The sequence below is a fragment of the Emydura macquarii genome, unplaced genomic scaffold (assembly GCF_026122565.2).
Source record: "Emydura macquarii macquarii isolate MOO-44397 ecotype Brisbane River unplaced genomic scaffold, CSIRO-AGI_Emac_v2 contig_2205, whole genome shotgun sequence".
Lineage (NCBI taxonomy): Eukaryota > Metazoa > Chordata > Testudines > Chelidae > Emydura > Emydura macquarii.
The window spans coordinates 8,925,751-8,941,129 of record NW_027132342.1 but is presented as its reverse complement, the minus strand read 5'-3'; the positions used below and the strand labels follow the sequence as shown (position 1 = coordinate 8,941,129).

General features: G+C 39.7%; 1 protein-coding gene across 5 annotated transcripts in view; it reads left to right on the top strand.

Annotated features, from left to right (window-relative positions):
- The first annotated feature begins 11,698 nt into the window (after window positions 1-11,698).
- The window catches only part of PACSIN2 (protein kinase C and casein kinase substrate in neurons 2), a 110,323-nt gene continuing 106,642 nt past the window's right edge, over window positions 11,699-15,379 (top strand). For 4 of the 5 annotated variants that reach the window (XR_010921953.1, XM_067559319.1, XM_067559315.1 and 1 more), the window contains exon 1: window positions 11,699-11,824. The gene's annotated coding sequence lies outside the window, so the exon portion shown is untranslated. The remainder of the gene's footprint in view (window positions 11,825-15,379) is intronic. The other variant, XM_067559317.1, reaches the window with a different exon arrangement.

Genomic DNA, 15,379 nt, shown 5'->3' with positions numbered 1-15,379 from the left:
TTTTTAGTTGATTCTTCATTTTTTGCCCTGCTTCTGTAGGTTTACCATATTTCAAGTTTCCAAATAGAGGACACTGCAGGGAATGGGAAAGTTGTGGGGGGTGCAGTTGGGGAGTGCTGGAGGGGGCATTTGGGGAGGGTGGAAGGGGCTGCGTGGGGTTCCCCCAGCACAGACACTCCCACGCTCCCCCCCCCCCCCCCGAGCCCAGGTATGGGACCAGACACCCGCACTCCTTCCCCCCAGAGCCCAGGCATGAGGTGTCCCCCTGGTCCAGATGCCCACATCTCCCAAAGCCCAGCTGCAGGCTCTGCTCCACGCACCTTTCTTACTGTCCCTCCGGGCAGAGACGACCCGTAACTGCTGATGGGGGAGTGGGGGTAATTTAAAGGTTTGGCTGCCCTGGAATAGTTTGAGCCCCCCTGCTCTCGATAGGTCCCTTCCTTACCCTCAGTCTCCCCTCCTGGAAAGCAGTGGTCCCTCCCAGCAACTCCCAGCTGTTGCTCCTGCCTCTCCCCAATCTCTCAGGCTCTGGCAGCTGCCACCCAGGGAGGGGACCCAGCTACACCATGTGACTAAGGGGGACTGGCAAACCTGGGAACCACAGCCTTTCTGTGCAGGCACATGGGGAGCTGGGCTCTGCAGTGACAATTCTGTGGGAAAAAATGGAATTCTGCACAGAACATTAATTCTGTGCAAATTGTGCAGTGGTGCAGCATTCCCCCAGGAGTAGTGATGGCATGATCCTGACACTGCACAACATTAAACAGTTAAACATGATTTGGGGTTTGGAGTACAGAGACATTGACTGTTCCATGGCAAACACACTAGAAAATTAATTCAAAAATTTGGAAAATTATTGATTAGGAGACATGAATAAAAGACTTAAAAAAAATCAAACAAGGCACATTGAAATTGAATAGCTATGCAAAACAAACTTACTTAAATTTTATCCCAGGCCCCTTTTCAGACAGAGAATAACTGTTAGTTTCTTATTCTGTCAAGCAATCCTTTTTAGTGAGGAAGAACGTTAGTCTTGTTGAATTTCAAGTGGAGTGCTCTGAGTGGTCACTATTTTTCCTGTTTTTGACAAGACAGTCAAAAGAGGAGAAGAGAGGATAGCAAAAAGATGGAGAAAATATGGCTCTTGTTGAGTATATCAGTCACAGATGGATGCTCTGGGCTGGCAGATCAGCCACTACAGCTGTTTCTCTGAACTCTGGCTCCTCGCTTCCCAGTTCTGGGATCCCATCTGGCTGGTCTAGTCAGGTATCTCTCTTTATTGGTCCTTCTCAGGCGAGGCAGAGTTGGATGAGCTGTCTAATCCCATTATACTGGTACTGTGTGATGCAGTTGGTCTCAGGATCAGGTAAAAAACAGAGTGGGGGGGACAGAAGTAAGATAATGGGGGATGGAAAGAACATGAGGGAAGGAAAGACAGCAATCAGATGGAGGTCCTTGCTGGTCCATTAGTGATAACAGATTGTCTTCACTTGTGTGTAGGTCTGGATGTCCTGATGATTGAGGGTCCCTAATGAAGGACAGAGTCACTGGAGTGAAACAGAGGCCTGTCAGTCTTTTCCCAGGAATCCACTCTACCTACCATTTTAATTCTCAAAGTGCACCACTTTAACACCCCTCAAGGGTGTGATGGGCGGAATAGCCCATATACCTTGTTACTTTGTCAATCAATTAGGCCTAATGTCTGACATTCATTTCTGATTCCATTCTCCCTTTGTTTGCTAGTTATGATCCTAATACAGTCCTTGGGTGGTATCAATAGATGGCTTCTTTTTTGACTAATCTAGTCTTGTTTTTCTAACTTTTGCTGACATTTAGAAACAATTTTATGTAACAGACTGAGTTGGACTTTTGTTATATTGGATGATTTGGAGCAGTGGTTTTTCCACCTTTTTTCATTTGCAGACCCTTAAAAGATTTCACATGGAGGTGCAGATCCCTTTGGAAATCTTAAGGTCCGCAGACCCCAGGTGGAAAATCACTGATTTAGAGGACAGGCTACTGCACAATAGCTAGCAGGGCCAAGTGCTACTGTTATAAGCATAAAGACTTTCTGCAGAACACACCCATGATGCCACTGCTCAGTTCTAGCATCCACTGACATTCTGAAGAATAAGTTCTTTGAGGAAGAGACAGGTTTTTACTGCATGTTTGTGCAGTGCCCAACACAATGAGGCCCTGACTTGGTTACGGCAGCTAGGCATTAGTGCAATATAAGTGATAGATGATAATATCTTGTATATGCGAGTGGCATTTACCCAATGCTGTTAGTGCTGGAATCTCTGGCGTTTCATTAATAGCTACTTCCTTAGTACTTTTATATGTAGGGAATGTGCCTTTTTGCCTTGGCTTTGCCTATTCCTTAGCTCTAGGACACTTTGCCTTTTTAGAGATGATCATCTCCCTCAATATTTTTAAATCTACCTGTAACATGCTAACTTAAACCTATAGGAGAGATGAACATTGGGATAAACTTCCATTAATTCACATTCAGCATTAACGCAGCTGGGACATAGTTATTTCCAAGACCTCCGTCGTCCTGTGACAATTAAGTGCAGCTAGGAGGCACTTGCTGTTATTTCCTGGGCTCCTGCCCTTGAAATTCACATTCCTGTGAGTGAGACAGTGCAGTGTACAACCTATCTAGTTTAGCTCTTGTCCGATTTTTTAAATTTGTGTTGTGTACCTGATACTATGACAACCAATCTGTAAACCAGCAGTGGTTCATTCATGCTACTCACTGTTTGTTTGTTTTTAAAGGGGAGAGAGGAGGAGGGCATTCAGGGGTCCGCCTGTCACAGAGGTAGGCCTTCTTTGAATTAACAAAATAAATAAATCTCTCCCAATCAAATTGTCTTCATCTACTGATTGGGGATGAAATTGTGGCCCTGTTGAAGTCATAGAAGTTTTGCCATTTACTTCAAAAGGGCTAGGATTTTGCCTATGGGGTATACTAAGTTAATATTTACATGTTTGGGTCACACATCATAGTCTTTCGCAAAGAGCATAGCTAAGATGTAGAATGTCTTAATATTGTTTACATTCAGGATGTTGGACTGAGGCTGGTTTTCATCTTTGATCACTTTACTGTTGGGAAAGTATATTCTTAATTTGTTTTTAAACACAGTGGTGAAGCATCTTTGCAAAATGGTATGTTACAAGCCATAACCGTCTCAAGATGTTTATCTGAATTAATTCCAGAGGGATAGCCGTGTTAGTCTGCATACAGAAAAAACAACATGCATCTGACGAAGTGGGTTACAGCCCACGAAAGCTTATGCTTGCAGATATCTGAATTAAGGTGCTTAAGGGTTTTTCCATGTAATTTATAGGGATGTTAGGAAATTCTGACTTTGATTTTAAACACCCAAATGTCAGCAAATTCAAAGTCATGGCTATGACTCGTGCCTCTTGTGCATAGTAAAGCATTTTTTACTATGGTATATGCTGTTAGTTTTGTATGTCTTTGTAACTGTCTCCTGCTCCATAACAATGTATGTAACAAATCCCTTCCAAATAAGATGATCATTTAAATAGTCAAATTAACTGAGACCAGTGGGGCTAAATTCACTCCTTTTCCCAAATTTAGAGTTTGTGTGTGGATATAGGTGAGGAACAAAGGATTTGATCCTTTTAGAGGAAAAATTAAATAGTTTAGACTGACACCAGAATGATCCCTCTTCTTGATCCCTCTCTGTTGTTAAAAGAATGGGTCACAGGGTGGATGTATTAGGTTGCTTCCCTTTCTCCTCAAATCCTTTTTCAAGCTGGCTACGGCAGAGGTAAAAATCCACATTTTTAGTTCTAATACAGTAAAACCTCAAAGTTACAAACACTGCAGAAACAGAGGTTGTTTGTAACTCTGAAATGTTCATAATTCTGAACAAAAAGTTATGGTTGTTCTTTCAAAAGTTTACAACTGACCACTGACTTAATACAGCTTTGAAATTTTATTTGCAAAAGAAAAATGCTGCTTTTAACCATCTTAATTTAAATGAAACAAGCATAGAAATAGTTTCCTTACCTTTTCAAATCTTTTTTTTTTTTAAAGTTCCCTTCTGGAATTCAGAAAAAGAGATGACTAAGAGGGGATATGATAGAGGTCTATAAAATCATGACTGGTGTGGAGAAAGTAAGTAAGGAAGTTTTATTTACTCCTTCTCATAATACAAGAACTAGGGGTCAACAAATGAAATTAAAAGGCAGCAGGTTTAAAACGAACAAAAGGAAGTATTTCTTCACACAACACACAGTCAACCTGTGGAACTCCTTACCAGATCATGTTGTGAAGGCCAAGACTATAACCGTTTTTTAAAAAGAACTAGATAAGTTCATAGAGGATAGGTCCATTAATGGCTGTTAGCCAGATGGCAGGGATTGCTGTTTGCCAGAAGCTGGGAATGGGCAACAGGATGGATCACTTGATGATTATCTGTTCTGTTCATTCCTTCTGAAGCACTTGGTATTGGCCGCTGTCGGAAGACAGGATACTGGGCTAGATGGACCATTGATCTGACCCAGTGTGGCCGTTCTTATGTTCTTTATCTTTTTAAGTAGTTTACATTCAACACAGCACTGTTTGTATTTGCTTTTTTCCCCCAGTCTCTGCTGCTGCTTGATTGTGTATTTCTGGTTCCAAATGAGGTGTGTGGTTGACCGGTCAGTTCATAACTCTGGTGTTTGTAAGTCTGAGGTTCTACTAGGGTGACCAGACAGCAAGTGTGAAATATTGGGATGGGCTGAATGGTAATAGGTGCCTGTATAACACAAAGCCCCAAATATCAGGACTGTCCCTATAAAATCGGGACATCTGGTCACCCTAGGTTTTACTGTATATAAAAATATAGTTATACAAACAGGAGCTTGCGAAACAAGAATAACATTGTATAAAATATGTGACTAACCACTATCTTTGTGCTCAGCACTGCAGAGAAAACAAACAGGAAGACATTTCCTGCCTTGAAGTCTAAGATAAGTAAGACAAGATTCAGAGAGCAAATCACAGACAGGAACCTTAACTGTTAAACTATGTGTCTATTTTTTTTCAGGTGTGTCCTAATGAAAAATAGTTCTTCTTTAGAAAGGACTTAAACAAAGTAAAGATCTAGTGCACAGAGAGTGAGAGGTTGTTCCATGAATGAGGACAACGTGACCTAGGTTTTAAGGGCATATAGGTGTCTGACTCCCATTGCTTAAATACCTTTTGTGGATGGGCCAAAAACAGGAGTGGAAGAAGGAAACAAGTGGCATAATCATAGGAAGTTTATTTTCAGTTGTTTATTCCTAATGAACACTGCCCTGTACTGCTCATTAACTAAATCTAATACTCAGACAAAACTAACAACACTCACCCTTAGGTCACCCAGAAAGTCTTTTCTGGAGGGACTGGGAAAAGCCCAAGGCTTACCATGCTCTCATTTGAGAGTAAGAGATGATTATGTAGCAATAAGGGATACGTAAGCCCCTTAGTCCTGTGTAACTAACCTCTGTACTGGACCAGCAATCCTAAAATGTTGTCTGCTGTGCAAAGGAGTTTGGAGAGACTTGGCAGCTGCCCCAGGGGAGCAAAATGCATTGGAAAGGACAGTCTACAAAAATTCTGACTTCAGCTAGTATAACAAATTGACAGGCAAAGCTAAAATAGGTAAACTCCCTGTCCCTAAAATACTACTCTTCACATGCTCAAGTGATCATTGGACTAACAGACAGCAATGTATGAATAATTAAACAGACAAGCACAACACATGCAGGATAATTGTTGTAACCACATCTATACATGGGACATTTATTGCCAGAATTGGATATGTAAGTGAAATTTGCTTACGAGACACAAAACACTAATGTTTCTTCCTAGTAATTCTTTTTCTTTCTAGTAAGTCTATTTAGTATGGAGTTAACAAAACTTTCACAAATAATAGCTTTCTTCTGCTGCTTTAGGAGCTTTATTAGAATAAAGGAAATAGTATTGTCCCTATATCTACTTTTTCCATCTGCTTCACAGTAGAACTTCTGCCTAGAATGTCCCCTAGTCCTTCCTGTCTGGCTTCCTGCTATAGATTTAAAGAAACAAGACACATATTTACACAGAAGACATATAGTACTAAGCTATAGAAATGGAACACACTAGATCGGGCTCATCTATCTAGAGAGTAATGAATGCTCTGTAATTATAAATAGTTCTGTTTCTTAAGCAATCACTATTCAGTTGACACAGGTGGGAGTAATTACCAGAAGGTAATTTACATTTTGGGCCTGATTTTTAAAATAGCCTCATTCAAGCCTCCAGATTTGTGGGAACAATTTCATGCCATCTGGTAATTTGATTTTTAAATATTAACTGATGCCTTGAAGAACAGGAGGCTGTTTCTGAAAGGCAGCCTCATAATTGCTTTACTCTTTGACAAAATAAAAATAAAAGTATATAGTTGAGGAACACTGATTTTAGCCATGTTTTATTAAAACAAATTAGATGGATTTATTTGAAAGCTTATTCATCTCAATTTCTAATAATAAAAAGGTGCCAATTTATACTCTGAGCACTTCTGATATATATGTGTGTGCCTATATGTATGTATTAAATTACAAACAAAACAGAAGTAGCAGCAAACTCTGAAAAAGTCCAACAACTTCCATTCTCAAATCAGCTCCATAGCTGACTTTCCCAACTAATACGATGGTGTAACCTAAATAATTTGGTAATTTACACAAGATTTACCAGTTCCTTAGATTATTCTGTTTTAGTATTTTATATCAATATAAAAATAAATTTATAAATCAACGTCCAGTGCCATTACAGCAAATTATCCACTAAAAAAGTTTCACATGTGAAAAAGCAAAGTAGGATAAAATATTTCAGCCACAGAAAGATGGCGTTATACAAACAGCTCCTTCCAAATAAGCCGACCATTTAAATGGTCAAATTAATTGAGTTCAGTCAGGCTAAATTCATTTATCTTCCCAAACTCAGAGTTTGCTGTGTGGATATATATGAACACTAAGGCGACTTTATTGGCCCTAAATAAAATGGTACTGGTTTGAAATGTTAAGAATTTAAAAAGATTATATATATTAGTTATCTTTTTTTGTAGATATGATGGACCCTTACAGGAACATAAACATTCTGAAGAGAATATGCTAATGTGCTAATTGAATGATGTAAATATACGATTAACAGTCAGAAACATAGCTATGCAACTTGCAACAACTGAAGGAATGTAGGTGAAATTTCTATACAGAGAAAGCTATCAATACATAACAGAGGATATTGAACTTGGAGAAGTATACACAAGAATATATTTAAAAATAGTTACTCAATATTGCTAATAGTAATAGAAAAAACTATCCACTACTCACGCAGAGTGGAGAGGAAATCGGAGATATTTTTTAGCTACTTCCTGTTCTGTTCCTAATAGCAAAACCAAAAACTTAATTGTCCACCAGGAGGCCTATGTGAGCTGTCAGCATTTGGCTTTCCTATTTAAAAAATGATTAAATAACCTTTGCCAGGCCAAATTTGCAACCATTTAGCATAAACTAAATCCATTAAAAAAGGCTTGAATAATCAAAGTCCACCACTAATTTGCATGTGAGCTAATATTATTATTCTTATTATTTTGGCCATTAGTTTTTCTTGCCTAGAATACACCAAAAAATAATTTAATTTGAAAAATAAGATTTTTTTAATTGTTACATTCAAAATTATTTAAACTATTAATGGATGCTTCAGCATCTCTAAATAAATCATTGATGGCCTTATGGTGGCAGAACTTCTTAGTTATCTCATCATGCCAGAAGGATCTGGTAGGAAACACTCAATCTGGTAATAGATATAAAAATATGTGTAGATATAAGACTCACTTAATTCAGTAAAAACAGAGACCTTCTGAGCCTGAATACACATAAAAATCTCAATCTAAAATTCACATTTTATGGATGAGAAAAAAATTACTTGAGAAAATGATTATGTGCATTGTTTGAACATTTGTTTGGTGATGAGAAATTGTGTGTGTATAATGTGTATGGCCCTCATTCTTCAAACTCTTAAGAATGTGCTTAACTTTACGCTTGTGAATAGTCCTGCTGAAGTCAAGTAAAGCATATGCAGCAGGGCTTGCAGGATCAGGGCTTTTGTGTGTGTGTGTATATATATATATACAGGCACATGTGTGTGCGTGTACACACACACACACAAACATATATTACAAAAAATGTTGCTCTCGGCTGTAGATCAAGGGTAATTCATGTGGAAGCTAATAGAGTTGATCAAAGCTATACACTGAATGATTTTAACAATGCTGTATTTAAATTGCTTCTGAACCACCCCCAAGAAAATGGGGACAGTGCAATTAAAATTATATTATTTTATTATAGCCTTCTTGGGTGTCTGAAAGACTTGCCGTCACTTTACAGTCAAACTTTAAGAGGGAATGGGAGGTATTCTATGTCCAGAAGAGGGTGTTAGCCACATATAAAGTATAAATAGTAATCCTTAATATGGAGCATTAGAGCAACCATTCAAATATTAAATTAAGATGCATTATGTAAATTGTCTCATATTTTTCTTTCAATGTAGCATTACACTTTCTTTCTGTTTTCCTTTTAATTTACCTTTTTCTTTTCTTTTTCTTTATTTTGTCATAATTTTTTAGAATTTACTATAAATATGGGAAATTAAGGTGAAATGTTGGAAAAGGTTCAGATGTGATTGTTATTTGACAATGCCATAATGTGTAGTGTTAAACTCTTCAACCAGATTTTAGCATAAAACTGTTGTTGAAAAATATTCAGTTCTGTTCATCCTTCCATTCCATTTATGAACACTTCAGTTAGAGATCCTTATTGATCCTTTTAAAACATCTTCAGGACATCACAAGCTTGGCAGTGTGTTCTATGATTCTCAGCTTCATACAATATTGGGATCATGGGGCCCACTCTTGGAAGTCCTCCATGCACCATTTAAAGCAATTTGAGTTTCATATGCAGAGGGCTTGCAGGACTGGGACTGGCATACTGCTTTTCCACCAAGACACAGGAGGGCCAATTTAGTGTATCCATCAATATGAAAACAAGTGTATGGAGAAATTAGGCACATACAAGTTCATACATAGTGACAGATCTTTAGATGAATAAAGAATTGTCTTCTTCAGCTAAAAAGCTAGCTTTGAAATTTTTTGCAAATGAACCTGGGGCCTGATTTTATACAGCTTTGCACCTTGTGTAGCCATTTACACCATTGTAACATGGGTGTAAAATTAGAGTGATTCCCTGACTTACACAAGTGATAGAGCTTTTCATACACTTGGTACTCATACTGCACAGCTGCAAATGACTCCCAAGGTGCAAGGCAGTAGAGAATCAGGTCTCAGAGCAGAGGAATAAATTATTCCCATTATTTTGCCACCCAAATCCACAGTTCTTACTCAAGCAAACTCCCCTTGACTTCAGTATGGATTTCAAAAGTGGACCATTGATCTACAGTTAGTTTCTGGTTCATTCTATTTCTTAAATCTTCTGACAAGTTTGAGCATTTTTGGATGATTCATTCCAGCTAAATAAATAAACTAGTGCCTAAGGGAACTTGAGGATGAGGAAGTGTAAGGTCCAGATCCTCAAAAGATATTTAGGCACCTAACTGGCATTGAAATCAATGGGAATTAGGTGCCTACATAACTTTGAGGATCTGGGCCTAAGTGCTTTGGCAAACTTGATTCACATTCATAAACATAATAGGATTTATGATCATGTGAAATAGTTTGTAATCCTCTGTGAAGTTAACTGGTTGATACACAGCTTCTTTTCATACTGCAGTAGGAAAGTCTCTACAAGGAAATAAAATAAAATAGAAAAAGGAATGTAACCAAATAAGTTGCAAGGATCAACTTCTTTTTAAACTAGGAAACACTGACTTTTCCTATCCAGGATCAAATGAAGTCCTATTACTATAATGAATCTGAATCATATTTCTGGGGATATATTTTCTGAGGATAAAATTAATCCCAGTGCAGAAACTTCATAACACACTCTTCACTGAAATGTTGTTGAAAAGTTGCAGAGTGCCTTGTGTGTGCCACTGCACTAGGATAATTTTCACCCACAGTGCACATATGTAACTCTGATGTTAGTTAGTTATGCACATGCATTTTGTCACTCTTTTGACAAAAATTTGTCATAATAGAATAAGGACTTCTAGAGCTGTGTCACAACCCTAGGAGCTGATCCTGCACTCCTACTACCTCCGAACCAAACTGTGTAGTGTGAGAACACGGTAGGCAGACTGGCCATATGTGCAGCAAATGTGAGGAGGATTTTTAAAAAAAACCAAAACAAACAAACAAACAAACAAAAAAACAGTTAAAAACATGGGACTCCTAATGGGAGACAAGAGAAAACATAGGATAGACGGGGGAAATTGTCATTGTAATTATCGTAACCTCTGAGCTGGACTTAAGAGGAAATGCTGTTCCCCTGTTTGAAATAAATAGGTTAGCAAGGGTAGGAACAGGATAGGAGAAGAGTTTTATCAATGGTAAATACTATTCACGCACAGTGCACTTCTACTGATAGAGGAATAACCAAACAAAGAACATTATTTTCAAGGTGACTTGTTCAAGGACAACCTCAATCTCACATGTAGTTGACAGACAGGAACACTAAATCCCATGCACTTTGTTTCTCTGTGCATTATGGGCTTCAGTTGACAGACAGGAGCAAAAGGAGAAATGTAAGAAACATAAGCTAAAGCACCGCTACCATTGATGCAGTGTGGTGTAAAGGGACACTGTGCTATTGAAGGAGATATCCTTAGAACGAGAAATAAAATTGATGTCTTGTCTGTTTTGGGTCATTAAAAATTCCCTGGCACTTTTTAACTCTTGATCAAATTCCAGTTCAGGCAATAAATTTGTGCTTTCCTACATTCCCACAGTAGTTTAAATTGGACATGACATTTTTCTTTGCTTCCTAGCCTAAAATGTTGAGCAGCATTACTGTTGTGCCATCAGACAGCAGCCATGTTCATCTCAGAGAGCTGGTTGCATTTGTTTGGTAGGCAAAGCCATTCTTCTGTATAGCCTGTAATATACTTTAGGGTTTTTAGCCTGAGGAGTACTATAGCAATGTACAATATTTTGATTAAAATATGGTCACGATTAAAGAAGCAGCTGCTCTTTCTGTGAGGTCTAGTCCTGAGATCTGCACATGACACTTTCTGAGAAGGTATAGAATAAATAATGTATTAGTAATATCAAGTTATCAATGCTGGGCCATGTATTGATCCCCTAATAAACTAAGTTAATACAAACACCATATGGCACTTTTCAAATTATTGTTTTTTTTCAGGACTTTGCCACCAAGGAACGTTTTTAGCCGCATAGCAAGACGAGCTGGGGGGGTTTCTAGGTGGTGAAACTGAGGCAAGGAGAGAGCTCGTTAACGGCCGCAGCAAGGGGTTTAGAACCCAGAGCCACATCTCTCTGCGCTGTTCAAGCTACTCGTCCGCCACCTCGCTAACCTTCAACGAGGCCATTGCCCCGCCCACTTCCTCGACTAGCTGCGGCGCCTAGGAAGCGGTTTTGATCGACAGCGGAATGAGCCAATGGGATTCTCTCCTGATTTACTTGGAGGCGGGATCACCCGCAGCGTTCCTTGCCCAATCAGAGCAGTGCGGTAGCCAATGGGAGCTGGCGGGCTGGGTGGCAGTTGGGTCTCGGTGAATCGGTTCGGTAGGGGCCGAGACAAGAGAGCCAAGCAGGGACCCCTCCCGCCTGGAGCCCGAACCGGCCGCAGAGGAGACGGGCAGCAGCCTAAGGTGAGGGCCGCAGGGGCGGGACTTGTACCCCGCTGCCGGGAGGGAGGCGGGGGGCAGCCCCGCCATCTCCTCGGGCTGGGTCGTCGTGGAGGGGCGGGGCCCGGGCGGGCTGGTGACCGATTGCTTCCGCGGGGGTGCCCGGCGCTGCCCCGAGCCGGGTTTCCCAGTGTCAGTGACGGCGCTGCAGGGGGAGCGCCACCGCCCCAGGGCTGCCTCTTCCCCGCCGCCAGTGACCCGGTGTAACGCCGGGCCCCTCTCGGGAGCTGGAGGTGTGGGCCGGGATGCCGGCCCTCCGCTCCGGGAGTGTGTGGGAGATTTGGGGAATGAGGGATTAGTCTCTCGGTGAAGTGTGACACGAAATCTCCAGGAATTGGGGGTGTGTGTGTGTTGGGGGCACCCAGCCCGTGAGCTTGATATGGGGGCGCCCTTGTGCCTGCGTGTGGGGGGTCGGGGAGGGCGAAGAGGCTGGGAGTTGGGAAGGAGGTGGGGGAGTGGGGACAGAGGAGGAAGGGGCTGGGAGTTGGGGGGCCGGAAGGAGGTGGGGGCTGAGGTGAGGGTTATGGGCTGGGAGTTGGGGAGGGGGAGACTGTGTTGATAGCCGCACACTGTCTCAGCTTCTTTGATCCAACTGGTTTGTCTCTGGATTATCCCCCATACCACACTTTACCAGTGCCCGTCTGGAATTACTTGTTATCAGTTAAATGTACTCTCTTCTGAGACAAAACTGCATTGTAGCTTTATTCATAATCAGTAGAACAATCTTAAGCAACAGTGTGTTTTGGCACGCATACTTAAAAGTAAAGTCTGCCTGGGGAATGCAGCTGCATAACACAGGTCAAGTAGCAATACCTCAGAAATAAGACAGCATACCACATGTATAGTTTGTGGTGAAATAACCTATTAATGGTTGACAGGCACTTCAGACCTGTCTTGAAACAAAGTTTTGGTAGCATTTTTTTCTCCATTCTAGGCTCCCTCCCCCACAAAAATGTATTTGGTCTAAGGGTCTATGTCAGTGATAGCTAATGCTGAATAAACAAATATTATTATTTTAATGCTGTGGATGGGTGATGTATGTCCATGTGGACATGTGTGATGTAAAGCTTTTTATAGCCCATGTATTTGAGTATCTGAGAAGGCCTGCATAGTTCATGAGTTGTCCAAATAAGTAGTAATAGTACACCCCAGCATTGTACATCTCATTCTATTTTTTATTTTAGTCTTTTGCTCCATCTTGTAAATACATTATGTAAATACATTATGACTTTCAGTTTATGCTATGTCATACAAGATAGGAATTTATGTAGTGGTCTCCCTGGCAAAATATTTGATTTGTGAATGTCTGTAAATAACATTTTCAGAAAAATATCTGACTTTCATGCTTTTCCAGCTTAGGTTGTCTGTCCAGTGATTCTCAGGGTTCCACTATTCTCCTTTCATAGAATAAAATATTTTGAGAACCAAGGATCAGATTGGGAAGGTAGGCAATCCTTGAGGGAGAGGCTTAATAACAAAGTGGTCCACAAAATGAAAATACAGAAAATTCCTGCTGTTTACATGATGATGATGGCTTTTTGTTAACATAGAAGCTCTCTTAAGAAATCTGGCTAATAGTGAAACAATTTCTTTTAGTTATCCAGGAGTATGTTGATTTAAAAAAAAAAAAAAACACCAAAAAACCAACACCAGTTTTCAGTCTCCTAGCTACTGGACTTGTATTGGAAAAAAGTAGTTTCAAATAGTGACTGACTCAGCTCAGGAGTGTTGTATGCAAATATGTTGTTAGTGTCCTTTTCTGACTCTTTGTTGCTGAAAATGGCACAAGCTGCCAATGACTCTAAATGCCATGTCTCCTTTTTGGCCAGGGGGGTAGCTACATGGCAGCTGTCACCCCAAAATTCTCCTGTGCATAGAAGAGCCTCCAAGGTGAAGTAAAACATCTAGATGGTAGCTTTCTGTTGTTGGAATGCTGGAACTTTCTTTACATACTTCAGGATATGGCCAGCTATTTCAGATTAATCTTTTGTGTAATAACTTTCTCAATTCCTAACTTTAAGTACAGGATTTTTTTTAAAACTAAAGAACATTTCAGTGGGTCAGTCTCAGAATGTCCTCTGAGGTTGAATGAAATAAGTGGTCCTATTAAATAACTATTATTTTATCCTCTCATACTATCTGTCATTAATGTGATTTTTAAACTTGTCTTCCACTCTCTCATTATATATACAGATCATACTTGTGTGTTATGAATTAGTGCAGTTTCAAATGCACAATTGATTCCTGGAAACTAACATATCTTATTTTCTGTGCCCATCTTTTTTTTTTTTTTTTTTTTTTTTTTTTAAAGAATTATTTATCTGGCTGCATTAAACTCCCAAATGTGTTGTGTAAAGGGTAATTTTGGTTCATCTACTTTGAAGGGTGTGCCTTTAATCTGAGCTAAAGATATAATGACCAAAATGAGAACATTTCCCCCTGGTGTCATACAGAAATTGGCTAAGCATAGCTTTTTAGCATATTAAAGAGTTTCACAGATACCAGTTATTTCATGGGTTTTGTTTAATATTAACTACTTTTTCAGTTCAAACACATTATCAGTTTGGGATAACTTGAAATCATGAGGAATTTCTTTTTGGCACATGAAAGAGAATACAGCAGGAAATAGTAACACTGACTGACATTCAGCTAACCACTGAATCTGATTAGGTGGAACTGCAATTTTAATACTGTGTTGAAATATGTATGTTGTCTAGATGTTTAGCTCATCAGGATTGGAGAAATTATTTTGGTTGAAGTTGAACTTGAGAAGGCAGACACCTAAAGACCTGTGGTTCTTTAGTGAAAAACAGTTAGTTTAGGATCTCTCTCTGCATTATTTAAAAAAATAAAAAAAAGTCATCATATCTTGAATCTCATTGTTCTTTTATCTGATATCCTGCAGGATGTCATATTTGTCCAGACAAGTTTGAGGTAGAACCAGGACAGTAGGAGAGAATATCTGTGGTGCATAAAACCTCCCTTGGTGTGCACTTAAAAGAATTTGAGCAATTCTGTCTGTTTGATGAACTGTTGTCAGCTTCCAGAGGAGTTGCCGTGTTAGTCTGTATATAGCAAAAACAACGAGAGTCCTGTAGCACCTTAAAGACTGACAAATTTCTGTGGGCATAAGCTTTCGTGGGCTGCAACCCACTTCGTCAGATGCAAGTTGTCAGCTGTTGCACACTATGATATTCAGTGGACAGGATGTGTCAATATTTGAGAAGTCACCCAACCCTGATTGATAAAGAGGCATAGAAATAGGTATTGCTAAACATTCAACAGCAAATTCTGTGCTATGTCGGAGGCAAAAATAAAATATTTTAAAGACTTTATGATGAAATTTGGTTCAAATATTTAAGCCATGCAAAGTATAAAAAAAAATGTCCTGACTCAGATACCACATTTGTGATCAAGATACAGATTTCCAACACTCTCAAAATATTTATATTATGAGAGTTTGGTTTCAGCTTAATGCAAGGTGTTAACACTTTTGTGCTGTTTATAGGGGACTGCTAT